Genomic DNA, 18,934 nt, shown 5'->3' with positions numbered 1-18,934 from the left:
TGTCTGTTTTCTGTAACAGTAGCACTCTCCCATTGAAGAAGAGTTGTACAGTTTGCGTCGCTACTAAATACTCGGATCTCTATAGCGGCTTATATTGAGGAGATTAACAAAGTTGCTGTTGGCTCATTTAATCTCCTCTGGGTGCCCAATAGTTGGTTTCTGACGTACCACATAATGATTCCTGCCATCCTCCCACCGTCCCATTGAGATGGTGGCACAGAAGTTTCGTCGCGATTAATATCTGGAGGCCTCATGCACTCTTCTCCGCCAGAGACTAGCACGGCCGTTGTCGAGACATGGCGGCACTCCTGGGGCTTCAATGCATGTATCCGATGCACCACTGTCTGTTTTCTGTAACAGTAGCACTCTCCCATTGAAGAAGAGTTGTACAGTTTGCGTCGCTACTAAATACTCGGATCTCTATAGCGGCTTATATTGAGGAGATTAACAAAGTTGCTGTTGGCTCATTTAATCTCCTCTGGGTGCCCAATAGTTGGTTTCTGTCGTACCACATAATGATTCCTGCCATCCTGCCACCGTCCCATTGAGATGGTGGCACAGAAGTTTCGTCGCGATTAATATCTGGAGGCCTCATGCACTCTTCTCCGCCAGAGACTAGCACGGCCGTTGTCGAGACATGGCGGCACTCCTGGGGCTTCAATGCATGTATCCGATGCACCACTGTCTGTTTTCTGTAACAGTAGCACTCTCCCATTGAAGAAGAGTTGTACAGTTTGCGTCGCTACTAAATACTCGGATCTCTATAGCGGCTTATATTGAGGAGATTAACAAAGTTGCTGTTGGCTCATTTAATCTCCTCTGGGTGCCCAATAGTTGGTTTCTGACGTACCACATAATGATTCCTGCCATCCTCCCACCGTCCCATTGAGATGGTGGCACAGAAGTTTCGTCGCGATTAATATCTGGAGGCCTCATGCACTCTTCTCCGCCAGAGACTAGCACGGCCGTTGTCGAGACATGGCGGCACTCCTGGGGCTTCAATGCATGTATCCGATGCACCACTGTCTGTTTTCTGTAACAGTAGCACTCTCCCATTGAAGAAGAGTTGTACAGTTTGCGTCGCTACTAAATACTCGGATCTCTATAGCGGCTTATATTGAGGAGATTAACAAAGTTGCTGTTGGCTCATTTAATCTCCTCTGGGTGCCCAATAGTTGGTTTCTGACGTACCACATAATGATTCCTGCCATCCTCCCACCGTCCCATTGAGATGGTGGCACAGAAGTTTCGTCGCGATTAATATCTGGAGGCCTCATGCACTCTTCTCCGCCAGAGACTAGCACGGCCGTTGTCGCCACATGGCGGCACTCCTGGGGCTTCAATGCATGTATCCGATGCACCACTGTCTGTTTTCTGTAACAGTAGCACTCTCCCATTGAAGAAGAGTTGTACAGTTTGCGTCGCTACTAAATACTCGGATCTCTATAGCGGCTTATATTGAGGAGATTAACAAAGTTGCTGTTGGCTCATTTAATCTCCTCTGGGTGCCCAATAGTTGGTTTCTGACGTACCACATAATGATTCCTGCCATCCTCCCACCGTCCCATTGAGATGGTGGCACAGAAGTTTCGTCGCGATTAATATCTGGAGGCCTCATGCACTCTTCTCCGCCAGAGACTAGCACGGCCGTTGTCGAGACATGGCGGCACTCCTGGGGCTTCAATGCATGTATCCGATGCACCACTGTCTGTTTTCTGTAACAGTAGCACTCTCCCATTGAAGAAGAGTTGTACAGTTTGCGTCGCTACTAAATACTCGGATCTCTATAGCGGCTTATATTGAGGAGATTAACAAAGTTGCTGTTGGCTCATTTAATCTCCTCTGGGTGCCCAATAGTTGGTTTCTGACGTACCACATAATGATTCCTGCCGTCCTCCCACCGTCCCATTGAGATGGTGGCACAGAAGTTTCGTCGCGATTAATATCTGGAGGCCTCATGCACTCTTCTCCGCCAGAGACTAGCACGGCCGTTGTCGAGACATGGCGGCACTCCTGGGGCTTCAATGCATGTATCCGATGCACCACTGTCTGTTTTCTGTAACAGTAGCACTCTCCCATTGAAGAAGAGTTGTACAGTTTGCGTCGCTACTAAATACTCGGATCTCTATAGCGGCTTATATTGAGGAGATTAACAAAGTTGCTGTTGGCTCATTTAATCTCCTCTGGGTGCCCAATAGTTGGTTTCTGACGTACCACATAATGATTCCTGCCATCCTCCCTCTGTCCCATTGAGACGGTGGCACAGAAGTTTCGTCGCGATTAATATCTGGAGGCCTCATGCACTCTTCTCCGCCAGAGACTAGCACGGCCGTTGTCGCCACATGGCGGCACTCCTGGGGCTTCAATGCGTGTCTCCGATGCACCACTGTCTGTTTTCTGTAACCGTAGCACTCTCCCATTGAAGAAGAGTTGTACAGTTTGCGTCGCTACTAAATACTCGGATCTCTATAACGGCTTAAATTGAGGAGATTAACAAAGTTGCTGTTGGCTCATTTAATCTCCTCTGGGTGCCCAATAGTTGGTTTCTGACGTACCACATAATGATTCCTGCCATCCTCCCACCGTCCCATTGAGATGGTGGCACAGAAGTTTCGTCGCGATTAATATCTGGAGGCCTCATGCACTCTTCTCCGCCAGAGACTAGCACGGCCGTTGTCGAGACATGGCGGCACTCCTGGGGCTTCAATGCATGTATCCGATGCACCACTGTCTGTTTTCTGTAACCGTAGCACTCTCCCATTGAAGAAGAGTTGTACAGTTTGCGTCGCTACTAAATACTCGGATCTCTATAGCGGCTTATATTGAGGAGATTAACAAAGTTGCTGTTGGCTCATTTTATCTCCTCTGGGTGCCCAATAGTTGGTTTCTGACGTACCACAAAATGATTCCTGCCATCCTCCCACCGTCCCATTGAGATGGTGGCACAGATGTTTCGTCGCGATTAATATCTGGAGGCCTCATGCACTCTTCTCCGCCAGAGACTAGCACGGCCGTTGTCGCCACATGGCGGCACTCCTGGGGCTTCAATGCGTGTCTCCGATGCACCACTGTCTGTTTTCTGTAACCGTAGCACTCTCCCATTGAAGAAGAGTTGTACAGTTTGCGTCGCTACTAAATACTCGGATCTCTATAGCGGCTTATATTGAGGAGATTAACAAAGTTGCTGTTGGCTCATTTTATCTCCTCTGGGTGCCCAATACTTGGTTTCTGACGTACCACATAATGATTCCTGCCATCCTCCCACCGTCCCATTGAGATGGTGGCACAGATGTTTCGTCGCGATTAATATCTGGAGGCCTCATGCACTCTTCTCCGCCAGAGACTAGCACGGCCGTTGTCGCCACATGGCGGCACTCCTGGGGCTTCAATGCGTGTCTCCGATGCACCACTGTCTGTTTTCTGTAACCGTAGCACTCTCCCATTGAAGAAGAGTTGTACAGTTTGCGTCGCTACTAAATACTCGGATCTCTATAACGGCTTATATTGAGGAGATTAACAAAGTTGCTGTTGGCTCATTTAATCTCCTCTGGGTGCCCAATAGTTGGTTTCTGACGTACCACATAATGATTCCTGCCATCCTCCCACCGTCCCATTGAGATGGTGGCACAGAAGTTTCGTCGCGATTAATATCTGGAGGCCTCATGCACTCTTCTCCAACAGAGACTAGCACGGCCGTTGTCGAGACATGGCGGCACTCCTGGGGCTTCAATGCATGTATCCGATGCACCACTGTCTGTTTTCTGTAACCGTAGCACTCTCCCATTGAAGAAGAGTTGTACAGTTTGCGTCGCTACTAAATACTCGGATCTCTATAGCGGGTTATATTGAGGAGATTAACAAAGTTGCTGTTGGCTCATTTTATCTCCTCTGGGTGCCCAATAGTTGGTTTCTGACGTACCACAAAATGATTCCTGCCATCCTCCCACCGTCCCATTGAGATGGTGGCACAGAAGTTTCGTCGGGATTAATATCTGGAGGCCTCATGCACTCTTCTCCGCCAGAGACCAGCACGGCCGTTGTCGCCACATGGCGGCACTCCTGGGGCTTCAATGCATGTATCCGATGCACCACTGTCTGTTTTCTGTAACAGTAGCACTCTCCCATTGAAGAAGAGTTGTAGAGTTTGCGTCGCTACTAAATACCCGGATCTCTATAACGGCTTATATTGAGGAGATTAACAAAGTTGCTGTTGGCTCATTTAATCTCCTCTGGGTGCCCAATAGTTGGTTTCTGACGTACCACAAAATGATTCCTGCCATCCTCCCACCGTCCCATTGAGATGGTGGCACAGATGTTTCGTCGCGATTAATATCTGGAGGCCTCATGCACTCTTCTCCGCCAGAGACTAGCACGGCCGTTGTCGAGACATGGCGGCACTCCCGGGGCTTCAATGCATGTATCCGATGCACCACTGTCTGTTTTCTGTAACAGTAGCACTCTCCCATTGAAGAAGAGTTGTACAGTTTGCGTCGCTACTAAATACTCGGATCTCTATAGCGGCTTATATTGAGGAGATTAACAAAGTTGCTGTTGGCTCATTTAATCTCCTCTGGGAGCCCAATAGGTGGTTTCTGACGTACCACAAAATGATTCCTGCCATCCTCCCACCGTCCCATTGAGATGGTGGCACAGATGTTTCGTCGCGATTAATATCTGGAGGCCTCATGCACTCTTCTCCGCCAGAGACTAGCACGGCCGTTGTCGAGACATGGCGGCACTCCTGGGGCTTCAATGCATGTATCCGATGCACCACTGTCTGTTTTCTGTAACAGTAGCACTCTCCCACTGAAGAAGAGTTGTACAGTTTGCGTCGCTACTAAATACTCGGATCTCTATAGCGGCTTATATTGAGGAGATTAACAAAGTTGCTGTTGGCTCATTCAATCTCCTCTGGGTGCCCAATAGTTGGTTTCTGACGTACCACAAAATGATTCCTGCCATCCTCCCACCGTCCCATTGAGATGGTGGCACAGATGTTTCGTCGCGATTAATATCTGGAGGCCTCATGCACTCTTCTCCGCCAGAGACTAGCACGGCCGTTGTCGAGACATGGCGGCACTCCCGGGGCTTCAATGCGTGTCTCCGATGCACCACTGTCTGTTTTCTGTAACCGTAGCACTCTCCCATTGAAGAAGAGTTGTACAGTTTGCGTCGCTACTAAATACTCGGATCTCTATAACGGCTTATATTGAGGAGATTAACAAAGTTGCTGTTGGCTCATTTAATCTCCTCTGGGTGCCCAATAGTTGGTTTCTGACGTACCACAAAATGATTCCTGCCATCCTCCCACCGTCCCATTGAGATGGTGGCACAGATGTTTCGTCGCGATTAATATCTGGAGGCCTCATGCACTCTTCTCCGCCAGAGACTAGCACGGCCGTTGTCGAGACATGGCGGCACTCCCGGGGCTTCAATGCATGTATCCGATGCACCACTGTCTGTTTTCTGTAACAGTAGCACTCTCCCATTGAAGAAGAGTTGTACAGTTTGCGTCGCTACTAAATACTCGGATCTCTATAGCGGCTTATATTGAGGAGATTAACAAAGTTGCTGTTGGCTCATTTAATCTCCTCTGGGTGCCCAATAGTTGGCTTCTGACGTACCACAAAATGATTCCTGCCATCCTCCCACCGTCCCATTGAGATGGTGGCACAGAAGTTTCGTCGCGATTAATATCTGGAGGCCTCATGCACTCTTCTCCGCCAGAGACTAGCACGGCCGTTGTCGCCACATGGCGGCACTCCTGGGGCTTCAATGCATGTATCCGATGCACCACTGTCTGTTTTCTGTAACAGTAGCACTCTCCCACTGAAGAAGAGTTGTACAGTTTGCGTCGCTACTAAATACTCGGATCTCTATAGCGGCTTATATTGAGGAGATTAACAAAGTTGCTGTTGGCTCATTTAATCTCCTCTGGGCGCCCAATAGTTGGTTTCTGACGTACCACAAAATGATTCCTGCCATCCTCCCACCGTCCCATTGAGATGGTGGCACAGATGTTTCGTCGCGATTAATATCTGGAGGCCTCATGCACTCTTCTCCGCCAGAGACTAGCACGGCCGTTGTCGAGACATGGCGGCACTCCCGGGGCTTCAATGCATGTATCCGATGCACCACTGTCTGTTTTCTGTAACAGTAGCACTCTCCCATTGAAGAAGAGTTGTACAGTTTGCGTCGCTACTAAATACTCGGATCTCTATAGCGGCTTATATTGAGGAGATTAACAAAGTTGCTGTTGGCTCATTTAATCTCCTCTGGGAGCCCAATAGGTGGTTTCTGACGTACCACAAAATGATTCCTGCCATCCTCCCACCGTCCCATTGAGATGGTGGCACAGATGTTTCGTCGCGATTAATATCTGGAGGCCTCATGCACTCTTCTCCGCCAGAGACTAGCACGGCCGTTGTCGAGACATGGCGGCACTCCTGGGGCTTCAATGCATGTATCCGATGCACCACTGTCTGTTTTCTGTAACAGTAGCACTCTCCCACTGAAGAAGAGTTGTACAGTTTGCGTCGCTACTAAATACTCGGATCTCTATAGCGGCTTATATTGAGGAGATTAACAAAGTTGCTGTTGGCTCATTTAATCTCCTCTGGGTGCCCAATAGTTGGTTTCTGACGTACCACAAAATGATTCCTGCCATCCTCCCACCGTCCCATTGAGATGGTGGCACAGATGTTTCGTCGCGATTAATATCTGGAGGCCTCATGCACTCTTCTCCGCCAGAGACTAGCACGGCCGTTGTCGAGACATGGCGGCACTCCCGGGGCTTCAATGCATGTATCCGATGCACCACTGTCTGTTTTCTGTAACAGTAGCACTCTCCCATTGAAGAAGAGTTGTACAGTTTGCGTCGCTACTAAATACTCGGATCTCTTTAGCGGCTTATATTGAGGAGATTAACAAAGTTGCTGTTGGCTCATTTAATCTCCTCTGGGAGCCCAATAGGTGGTTTCTGACGTACCACAAAATGATTCCTGCCATCCTCCCACCGTCCCATTGAGATGGTGGCACAGATGTTTCGTCGCGATTAATATCTGGAGGCCTCATGCACTCTTCTCCGCCAGAGACTAGCACGGCCGTTGTCGCCACATGGCGGCACTCCTGGGGCTTCAATGCGTGTCTCCGATGCACCACTGTCTGTTTTCTGTAACAGTAGCACTCTCCCATTGAAGAAGAGTTGTACAGTTTGCGTCGCTACTAAATACTCGGATCTCTATAACGGCTTATATTGAGGAGATTAACAAAGTTGCTGTTGGCTCATTAAATCTCCTCTGGGTGCCCAATAGTTGGTTTCTGACGTACCACAAAATGATTCCTGCCATCCTCCCACCGTCCCATTGAGATGGTGGCACAGATGTTTCGTCGCGATTAATATTTGGAGGCCTCATGCACTCTTCTCCGCCAGAGACTAGCACGGCCGTTGTCGAGACATGGCGGCACTCCCGGGGCTTCAATGCATGTATCCGATGCACCACTGTCTGTTTTCTGTAACAGTAGCACTCTCCCATTGAAGAAGAGTTGTACAGTTTGCGTCGCTACTAAATACTCGGATCTCTATAGCGGCTTATATTGAGGAGATTAACAAAGTTGCAGTTGGCTCATTTAATCTCCTCTGGGTGCCCAATAGTTGGTTTCTGACGTACCACAAAATGATTCCTGCCATCCTCCCACCGTCCCATTGAGATGGTGGCACAGAAGTTTCGTCGCGATTAATATCTGGAGGCCTCATGCACTCTTCTCCGCCAGAGACTAGCACGGCCGTTGTCGAGACATGGCGGCACTCCCGGGGCTTCAATGCATGTATCCGATGCACCACTGTCTGTTTTCTGTAACAGTAGCACTCTCCCATTGAAGAAGAGTTGTACAGTTTGCGTCGCTACTAAATACTCGGATCTCTATAGCGGCTTATATTGAGGAGATTAACAAAGTTGCTGTTGGCTCATTTAATCTCCTCTGGGAGCCCAATAGGTGGTTTCTGACGTACCACAAAATGATTCCTGCCATCCTCCCACCGTCCCATTGTGATGGTGGCACAGATGTTTCGTCGCGATTAATATCTGGAGGCCTCATGCACTCTTCTCCGCCAGAGACTAGCACGGCCGTTGTCGAGACATGGCGGCACTCCTGGGGCTTCAATGCATGTATCCGATGCACCACTGTCTGTTTTCTGTAACAGTAGCACTCTCCCACTGAAGAAGAGTTGTACAGTTTGCGTCGCTACTAAATACTCGGATCTCTATAGCGGCTTATATTGAGGAGATTAACAAAGTTGCTGTTGGCTCATTTAATCTCCTCTGGGTGCCCAATAGTTGGTTTCTGACGTACCACAAAATGATTCCTGCCATCCTCCCACCGTCCCATTGAGATGGTGGCACAGATGTTTCGTCGCGATTAATATCTGGAGGCCTCATGCACTCTTCTCCGCCAGAGACTAGCACGGCCGTTGTCGAGACATGGCGGCACTCCTGGGGCTTCAATGCGTGTCTCCGATGCACCACTGTCTGTTTTCTGTAACAGTAGCACTCTCCCATTGAAGAAGAGTTGTACAGTTTGCGTCGCTACTAAATACTCGGATCTCTATAACGGCTTATATTGAGGAGATTAACAAAGTTGCTGTTGGCTCATTTAATCTCCTCTGGGTGCCCAATAGTTGGTTTCTGACGTACCACAAAATGATTCCTGCCATCCTCCCACCGTCCCATTGAGATGGTGGCACAGATGTTTCGTCGCGATTAATATCTGGAGGCCTCATGCACTCTTCTCCGCCAGAGACTAGCACGGCCGTTGTCGAGACATGGCGGCACTCCCGGGGCTTCAATGCATGTATCCGATGCACCACTGTCTGTTTTCTGTAACAGTAGCACTCTCCCATTGAAGAAGAGTTGTACAGTTTGCGTCGCTACTAAATACTCGGATCTCTATAGCGGCTTATATTGAGGAGATTAACAAAGTTGCTGTTGGCTCATTTAATCTCCTCTGGGAGCCCAATAGGTGGTTTCTGACGTACCACAAAATGATTCCTGCCATCCTCCCACCGTCCCATTGAGATGGTGGCACAGAAGTTTCGTCGGGATTAATATTTGGAGGCCTCATGCACTCTTCTCCGCCAGAGACTAGCACGGCCGTTGTCGCCACATGGCGGCACTCCTGGGGCTTCAATGCATGTATCCGATGCACCACTGTCTGTTTTCTGTAACAGTAGCACTCTCCCATTGAAGAAGAGTTGTACAGTTTGCGTCGCTACTAAATACTCGGATCTCTATAGCGGCTTATATTGAGGAGATTAACAAAGTTGCTGTTGGCTCATTTAATCTCCTCTGGGAGCCCAATAGGTGGTTTCTGACGTACCACAAAATGATTCCTGCCATCCTCCCACCGTCCCATTGAGATGGTGGCACAGAAGTTTCGTCGGGATTAATATCTGGAGGCCTCATGCACTCTTCTCCGCCAGAGACTAGCACGGCCGTTGTCGCCACATGGCGGCACTCCTGGGGCTTCAATGCATGTATCCGATGCACCACTGTCTGTGTTCTGTAACAGTAGCACTCTCCCATTGAAGAAGAGTTGTACAGTTTGCGTCGCTACTAAATACTCGGATCTCTATAGCGGCTTATATTGAGGAGATTAACAAAGTTGCTGTTGGCTCATTTAATCTCCTCTGGGAGCCCAATAGGTGGTTTCTGACGTACCACAAAATGATTCCTACCATTCCCCCACCGTCCCATTGAGATGGTGGCACAGAAGTTTCGTCGGGATTAATATCTGGAGGCCTCATGCACTCTTCTCCGCCAGAGACTAGCACGGCCGTTGTCGCCACATGGCGGCACTCCTGGGGCTTCAATGCATGTATCCGATGCACCACTGTCTGTTTTCTGTAACAGTAGCACTCTCCCATTGAAGAAGAGTTGTACAGTTTGCGTCGCTACTAAATACTCGGATCTCTATAGCGGCTTATATTGAGGAGATTAACAAAGTTGCTGTTGGCTCATTTAATCTCCTCTGGGAGCCCAATAGGTGGTTTCTGACGTACCACAAAATGATTCCTGCCATCCTCCCACCGTCCCATTGAGATGGTGGCACAGAAGTTTCGTCGCGATTAATATATGGGGGCCTCATGCACTCTTCTCCGCCAGAGACTAGCATGGGCGTTGTCGCCATATGGCGGCACTCCTGGGGCTTCAATGCATGTATCCGATGCACCACTGTCTGTTTTCTGTAACAGTAGCACTCTCCCATTGAAGAAGAGTTGTACAGTTTGCGTCGCTACTAAATACTCGGATCTCTATAGCGGCTTATATTGAGGAGATTAACAAAGTTGCTGTTGGCTCATTTAATCTCCTCTGGGAGCCCAATAGGTGGTTTCTGACGTACCACAAAATAATTCCTGCCATCCTCCCACCGTCCCATTGAGATGGTGGCACAGAAGTTTCGTCGCGATTAATATCTGGAGGCCTCATGCACTCTTCTCCGCCAGAGACTAGCACGGCCCTTGTCGCCACATGGCGGCACTCCTGGGGCTTCAATGCATGTATCCGATGCACCACTGTCTGTTTTCTGTAACAGTAGCACTCTCCCATTGAAGAAGAGTTGTACAGTTTGCGTCGCTACTAAATACTCGGATCTCTATAGCGGCTTATATTGAGGAGATTAACAAAGTTGCTGTTGGCTCATTTAATCTCCTCTGGGTGCCCAATAGTTGGTTTCTGACGTACCACAAAATGATTCCTGCCATCCTCCCACCGTCCCATTGAGATGGTGGCACAGAAGTTTCGTCGCGATTAATATCTGGAGGCCTCATGCACTCTTCTCCGCCAGAGACTAGCACGGCCGTTGTCGCCACATGGCGGCACTCCTGGGGCTTCAATGCATGTATCCGATGCACCACTGTCTGTTTTCTGTAACAGTAGCACTCTCCCATTGAAGAAGAGTTGTACAGTTTGCGTCGCTACTAAATACTCGGATCTCTATAGCGGCTTATATTGAGGAGATTAACAAAGTTGCTGTTGGCTCATTTAATCTCCTCTGGGTGCCCAATAGTTGGTTTCTGACGTACCACAAAATGATTCCTGCCATCCTCCCACCGTCCCATTGAGATGGTGGCACAGAAGTTTCGTCGCGATTAATATCTGGAGGCCTCATGCACTCTTCTCCGCCAGAGACTAGCACGGCCGTTGTCGAGACATGGCGGCACTCCTGGGGCTTCAATGCATGTATCCGATGCACCACTGTCTGTTTTCTGTAACAGTAGCACTCTCCCATTGAAGAAGAGTTGTACAGTTTGCGTCGCTACTAAATACTCGGATCTCTATAGCGGCTTATATTGAGGAGATTAACAAAGTTGCTGTTGGCTCATTTAATCTCCTCTGGGTGCCCAATAGTTGGTTTCTGACGTACCACAAAATGATTCCTGCCATCCTCCCACCGTCCCATTGAGATGGTGGCACAGAAGTTTCGTCGCGATTAATATCTGGAGGCCTCATGCACTCTTCTCCGCCAGAGACTAGCACGGCCGTTGTCGAGACATGGCGGCACTCCTGGGGCTTCAATGCATGTATCCGATGCACCACTGTCTGTTTTCTGTAACAGTAGCACTCTCCCATTGAAGAAGAGTTGTACAGTTTGCGTCGCTACTAAATACTCGGCTCTCTATAGCGGCTTATATTGAGGAGATTAACAAAGTTGCTGTTGGCTCATTTAATCTCCTCTGGGTGCCCAATAGTTGGTTTCTGACGTACCACATAATGATTCCTGCCATCCTCCCACCGTCCCATTGAGATGGTGGCACAGAAGTTTCGTCGCGATTAATATCTGGAGGCCTCATGCACTCTTCTCCGCCAGAGACTAGCACGGCCGTTGTCGAGACATGGCGGCACTCCTGGGGCTTCAATGCATGTATCCGATGCACCACTGTCTGTTTTCTGTAACAGTAGCACTCTCCCATTGAAGAAGAGTTGTACAGTTTGCGTCGCTACTAAATACTCGGATCTCTATAGCGGCTTATATTGAGGAGATTAACAAAGTTGCTGTTGGCTCATTTAATCTCCTCTGGGTGCCCAATAGTTGGTTTCTGACGTACCACATAATGATTCCTGCCATCCTCCCACCGTCCCATTGAGATGGTGGCACAGAAGTTTCGTCGCGATTAATATCTGGAGGCCTCATGCACTCTTCTCCGCCAGAGACTAGCACGGCCGTTGTCGAGACATGGCGGCACTCCTGGGGCTTCAATGCATGTATCCGATGCACCACTGTCTGTTTTCTGTAACAGTAGCACTCTCCCATTGAAGAAGAGTTGTACAGTTTGCGTCGCTACTAAATACTCGGATCTCTATAGCGGCTTATATTGAGGAGATTAACAAAGTTGCTGTTGGCTCATTTAATCTCCTCTGGGTGCCCAATAGTTGGTTTCTGACGTACCACATAATGATTCCTGCCATCCTCCCACCGTCCCATTGAGATGGTGGCACAGAAGTTTCGTCGCGATTAATATCTGGAGGCCTCATGCACTCTTCTCCGCCAGAGACTAGCACGGCCGTTGTCGCCACATGGCGGCACTCCTGGGGCTTCAATGCATGTATCCGATGCACCACTGTCTGTTTTCTGTAACAGTAGCACTCTCCCATTGAAGAAGAGTTGTACAGTTTGCGTCGCTACTAAATACTCGGATCTCTATAGCGGCTTATATTGAGGAGATTAACAAAGTTGCTGTTGGCTCATTTAATCTCCTCTGGGTGCCCAATAGTTGGTTTCTGACGTACCACATAATGATTCCTGCCATCCTCCCACCGTCCCATTGAGATGGTGGCACAGAAGTTTCGTCGCGATTAATATCTGGAGGCCTCATGCACTCTTCTCCGCCAGAGACTAGCACGGCCGTTGTCGAGACATGGCGGCACTCCTGGGGCTTCAATGCATGTATCCGATGCACCACTGTCTGTTTTCTGTAACAGTAGCACTCTCCCATTGAAGAAGAGTTGTACAGTTTGCGTCGCTACTAAATACTCGGATCTCTATAGCGGCTTATATTGAGGAGATTAACAAAGTTGCTGTTGGCTCATTTAATCTCCTCTGGGTGCCCAATAGTTGGTTTCTGACGTACCACATAATGATTCCTGCCATCCTCCCACCGTCCCATTGAGATGGTGGCACAGAAGTTTCGTCGCGATTAATATCTGGAGGCCTCATGCACTCTTCTCCGCCAGAGACTAGCACGGCCGTTGTCGAGACATGGCGGCACTCCTGGGGCTTCAATGCATGTATCCGATGCACCACTGTCTGTTTTCTGTAACCGTAGCACTCTCCCATTGAAGAAGAGTTGTACAGTTTGCGTCGCTACTAAATACTCGGATCTCTATAGCGGCTTATATTGAGGAGATTAACAAAGTTGCTGTTGGCTCATTTAATCTCCTCTGGGTGCCCAATAGTTGGTTTCTGACGTACCACATAATGATTCCTGCCATCCTCCCACCGTCCCATTGAGATGGTGGCACAGAAGTTTCGTCGCGATTAATATCTGGAGGCCTCATGCACTCTTCTCCGCCAGAGACTAGCACGGCCGTTGTCGAGACATGGCGGCACTCCTGGGGCTTCAATGCATGTATCCGATGCACCACTGTCTGTTTTCTGTAACAGTAGCACTCTCCCATTGAAGAAGAGTTGTACAGTTTGCGTCGCTACTAAATACTCGGATCTCTATAGCGGCTTATATTGAGGAGATTAACAAAGTTGCTGTTGGCTCATTTAATCTCCTCTGGGTGCCCAATAGTTGGTTTCTGACGTACCACATAATGATTCCTGCCATCCTCCCACCGTCCCATTGAGATGGTGGCACAGAAGTTTCGTCGCGATTAATATCTGGAGGCCTCATGCACTCTTCTCCGCCAGAGACTAGCACGGCCGTTGTCGAGACATGGCGGCACTCCTGGGGCTTCAATGCATGTATCCGATGCACCACTGTCTGTTTTCTGTAACAGTAGCACTCTCCCATTGAAGAAGAGTTGTACAGTTTGCGTCGCTACTAAATACTCGGATCTCTATAGCGGCTTATATTGAGGAGATTAACAAAGTTGCTGTTGGCTCATTTAATCTCCTCTGGGTGCCCAATAGTTGGTTTCTGACGTACCACATAATGATTCCTGCCATCCTCCCACCGTCCCATTGAGATGGTGGCACAGAAGTTTCGTCGCGATTAATATCTGGAGGCCTCATGCACTCTTCTCCGCCAGAGACTAGCACGGCCGTTGTCGCCACATGGCGGCACTCCTGGGGCTTCAATGCATGTATCCGATGCACCACTGTCTGTTTTCTGTAACAGTAGCACTCTCCCATTGAAGAAGAGTTGTACAGTTTGCGTCGCTACTAAATACTCGGATCTCTATAGCGGCTTATATTGAGGAGATTAACAAAGTTGCTGTTGGCTCATTTAATCTCCTCTGGGTGCCCAATAGTTGGTTTCTGACGTACCACAAAATGATTCCTGCCATCCTCCCACCGTCCCATTGAGATGGTGGCACAGAAGTTTCGTCGCGATTAATATCTGGAGGCCTCATGCACTCTTCTCCGCCAGAGACTAGCACGGCCGTTGTCGAGACATGGCGGCACTCCTGGGGCTTCAATGCATGTATCCGATGCACCACTGTCTGTTTTCTGTAACAGTAGCACTCTCCCATTGAAGAAGAGTTGTACAGTTTGCGTCGCTACTAAATACTCGGATCTCTATAGCGGCTTATATTGAGGAGATTAACAAAGTTGCTGTTGGCTCATTTAATCTCCTCTGGGTGCCCAATAGTTGGTTTCTGACGTACCACAAAATGATTCCTGCCATCCTCCCACCGTCCCATTGAGATGGTGGCACAGAAGTTTCGTCGCGATTAATATCTGGAGGCCTCATGCACTCTTCTCCGCCAGAGACTAGCACGGCCGTTGTCGAGACATGGCGGCACTCCTGGGGCTTCAATGCATGTATCCGATGCACCACTGTCTGTTTTCTGTAACAGTAGCACTCTCCCATTGAAGAAGAGTTGTACAGTTTGCGTCGCTACTAAATACTCGGATCTCTATAGCGGCTTATATTGAGGAGATTAACAAAGTTGCTGTTGGCTCATTTAATCTCCTCTGGGTGCCCAATAGTTGGTTTCTGACGTACCACATAATGATTCCTGCCATCCTCCCACCGTCCCATTGAGATGGTGGCACAGAAGTTTCGTCGCGATTAATATCTGGAGGCCTCATGCACTCTTCTCCGCCAGAGACTAGCACGGCCGTTGTCGCCACATGGCGGCACTCCTGGGGCTTCAATGCATGTATCCGATGCACCACTGTCTGTTTTCTGTAACAGTAGCACTCTCCCATTGAAGAAGAGTTGTACAGTTTGCGTCGCTACTAAATACTCGGATCTCTATAGCGGCTTATATTGAGGAGATTAACAAAGTTGCTGTTGGCTCATTTAATCTCCTCTGGGTGCCCAATAGTTGGTTTCTGACGTACCACATAATGATTCCTGCCATCCTCCCACCGTCCCATTGAGATGGTGGCACAGAAGTTTCGTCGCGATTAATATCTGGAGGCCTCATGCACTCTTCTCCGCCAGAGACTAGCACGGCCGTTGTCGAGACATGGCGGCACTCCTGGGGCTTCAATGCATGTATCCGATGCACCACTGTCTGTTTTCTGTAACAGTAGCACTCTCCCATTGAAGAAGAGTTGTACAGTTTGCGTCGCTACTAAATACTCGGATCTCTATAGCGGCTTATATTGAGGAGATTAACAAAGTTGCTGTTGGCTCATTTAATCTCCTCTGGGTGCCCAATAGTTGGTTTCTGACGTACCACATAATGATTCCTGCCATCCTCCCACCGTCCCATTGAGATGGTGGCACAGAAGTTTCGTCGCGATTAATATCTGGAGGCCTCATGCACTCTTCTCCGCCAGAGACTAGCACGGCCGTTGTCGTGACATGGCGGCACTCCTGGGGCTTCAATGCATGTATCCGATGCACCACTGTCTGTTTTCTGTAACAGTAGCACTCTCCCATTGAAGAAGAGTTGTACAGTTTGCGTCGCTACTAAATACTCGGATCTCTATAGCGGCTTATATTGAGGAGATTAACAAAGTTGCTGTTGGCTCATTTTATCTCCTCTGGGTGCCCAATAGTTGGTTTCTGACGTACCACAAAATGATTCCTGCCATCCTCCCACCGTCCCATTGAGATGGTGGCACAGATGTTTCGTCGCGATTAATATCTGGAGGCCTCATGCACTCTTCTCCGCCAGAGACTAGCACGGCCGTTGTCGCCACATGGCGGCACTCCTGGGGCTTCAATGCGTGTCTCCGATGCACCACTGTCTGTTTTCTGTAACCGTAGCACTCTCCCATTGAAGAAGAGTTGTACAGTTTGCGTCGCTACTAAATACTCGGATCTCTATAGCGGCTTATATTGAGGAGATTAACAAAGTTGCTGTTGGCTCATTTTATCTCCTCTGGGTGCCCAATACTTGGTTTCTGACGTACCACAAAATGATTCCTGCCATCCTCCCACCGACCCATTGAGATGGTGGCACAGATGTTTCGTCGCGATTAATATCTGGAGGCCTCATGCACTCTTCTCCGCCAGAGACTAGCACGGCCGTTGTCGCCACATGGCGGCACTCCTGGGGCTTCAATGCGTGTCTCCGATGCACCACTGTCTGTTTTCTGTAACCGTAGCACTCTCCCATTGAAGAAGAGTTGTACAGTTTGCGTCGCTACTAAATATTCGGATCTCTATAGCGGCTTATATTGAGGAGATTAACAAAGTTGCTGTTGGCTCATTTTATCTCCTCTGGGTGCCCAATACTTGGTTTCTGACGTACCACAAAATGATTCCTGCCATCCTCCCACCGTCCCATTGAGATGGTGGCACAGAAGTTTCGTCGGGATTAATATCTGGAGGCCTCATGCACTCTTCTCCGCCAGAGACTAGCACGGCCGTTGTCGCCACATGGCGGCACTCCTGGGGCTTCAATGCATGTATCCGATGCACCACTGTCTGTTTTCTGTAACAGTAGCACTCTCCCATTGAAGAAGAGTTGTACAGTTTGCGTCGCTACTAAATACTCGGATCTCTATAGCGGCTTATATTGAGGAGATTAACAAAGTTGCTGTTGGCTCATTTTATCTCCTCTGGGTGCCCAATACTTGGTTTCTGACGTACCACATAATGATTCCTGCCATCCTCCCACCGTCCCATTGAGATGGTGGCACAGATGTTTCGTCGCGATTAATATCTGGAGGCCTCATGCACTCTTCTCCGCCAGAGACTAGCACGGCCGTTGTCGCCACATGGCGGCACTCCTGGGGCTTCAATGCGTGTCTCCGATGCACCACTGTCTGTTTTCTGTAACCGTAGCACTCTCCCATTGAAGAAGAGTTGTACAGTTTGCGTCGCTACTAAATACTCGGATCTCTATAACGGCTTATATTGAGGAGATTAACAAAGTTGCTGTTGGCTCATTTAATCTCCTCTGGGTGCCCAATAGTTGGTTTCTGACGTACCACAAAATGATTCCTGCCATCCTCCCACCGTCCCATTGAGATGGTGGCACAGAAGTTTCGTCGGGATTAATATCTGGAGGCCTCATGCACTCTTTTCCGCCAGAGACTAGCACGGCCGTTGTCGCCACATGGCGGCACTCCTGGGGCTTCAATGCATGTATCCGATGCACCACTGTCTGTTTTCTGTAACAGTAGCACTCTCCCACTGAAGAAGAGTTGTACAGTTTGCGTCGCTACTAAGTACTCGGATCTCTATAGCGGCTTATATTGAGGAGATTAACAAAGTTGCTGTTGGCTCATTTAATCTCCTCTGGGTGCCCAATAGTTGGTTTCTGACGTACCACAAAATGATTCCAGCCATCCTCCCACCGTCCCATTGAGATGGTGGCACAGATGTTTCGTCGCGGTTAATATCTGGAGGCCTCATGCACTCTTCTCCGCCAGAGACTAGCACGGCCGTTGTCGAGACATGGCGGCACTCCCGGGGCTTCAATGCATGTATCCGATGCACCACTGTCTGTTTTCTGTAACAGTAGCACTCTCCCATTGAAGAAGAGTTGTACAGTTTGCGTCGCTACTAAATACTCGGATCTCTATAACGGCTTATATTGAGGAGATTAACAAAGTTGCTGTTGGCTCATTTAATCTCCTCTGGGTGCCCAATAGTTGGTTTCTGACGTACCACAAAATGATTCCTGCCATCCTCCCACCGTCCCATTGAGATGGTGGCACAGATGTTTCGTCGCGATTAATATCTGGAGGCCTCATGCACTCTTCTCCGCCAGAAACTAGCACGGCCGTTGTCGAGACATGGCGGCACTCCTGGGGCTTCAATGCGTGTCTCCGATGCACCACTGTCTGTTTTCTGTAACAGTAGCACTCTCCCATTGAAGAAGAGTTGTACAGTTTGCGTCGCTACTAAATACTCGGATCTCTATAACGGCTTATATTGAGGAGATTAACAAAGTTGCTGTTGGCTCATTTAATCTCCTCTGGGTGCCCAATAGTTGGTTTCTGACGTACCACAAAATGATTCCTGCCATCCTCCCACCGTCCCATTGAGATGGTGGCACAGATGTTTCGTCGCGATTAATATCTGGAGGCCTCATGCACTCTTCTCCGCCAGAGACTAGCACGGCCGTTGTCGAGACATGGCGGCACTCCCGGGGCTTCAATGCATGTATCCGATGCACCACTGTCTGTTTTCTGTAACAGTAGCACTCTCCCATTGAAGAAGAGTTGTACAGTTTGCGTCGCTACTAAATACTCGGATCTCTATAACGGCTTATATTGAGGAGATTAACAAAGTTGCTGTTGGCTCATTTAATCTCCTCTGGGTGCCCAATAGTTGGTTTCTGACGTACCACAAAATGAT

The sequence above is a fragment of the Schistocerca piceifrons genome, chromosome 1 (genome assembly GCF_021461385.2).
Source record: "Schistocerca piceifrons isolate TAMUIC-IGC-003096 chromosome 1, iqSchPice1.1, whole genome shotgun sequence".
Taxonomy (NCBI): Eukaryota; Metazoa; Arthropoda; class Insecta; order Orthoptera; family Acrididae; genus Schistocerca; species Schistocerca piceifrons.
Note: the sequence above shows the minus strand (reverse complement) of the source record.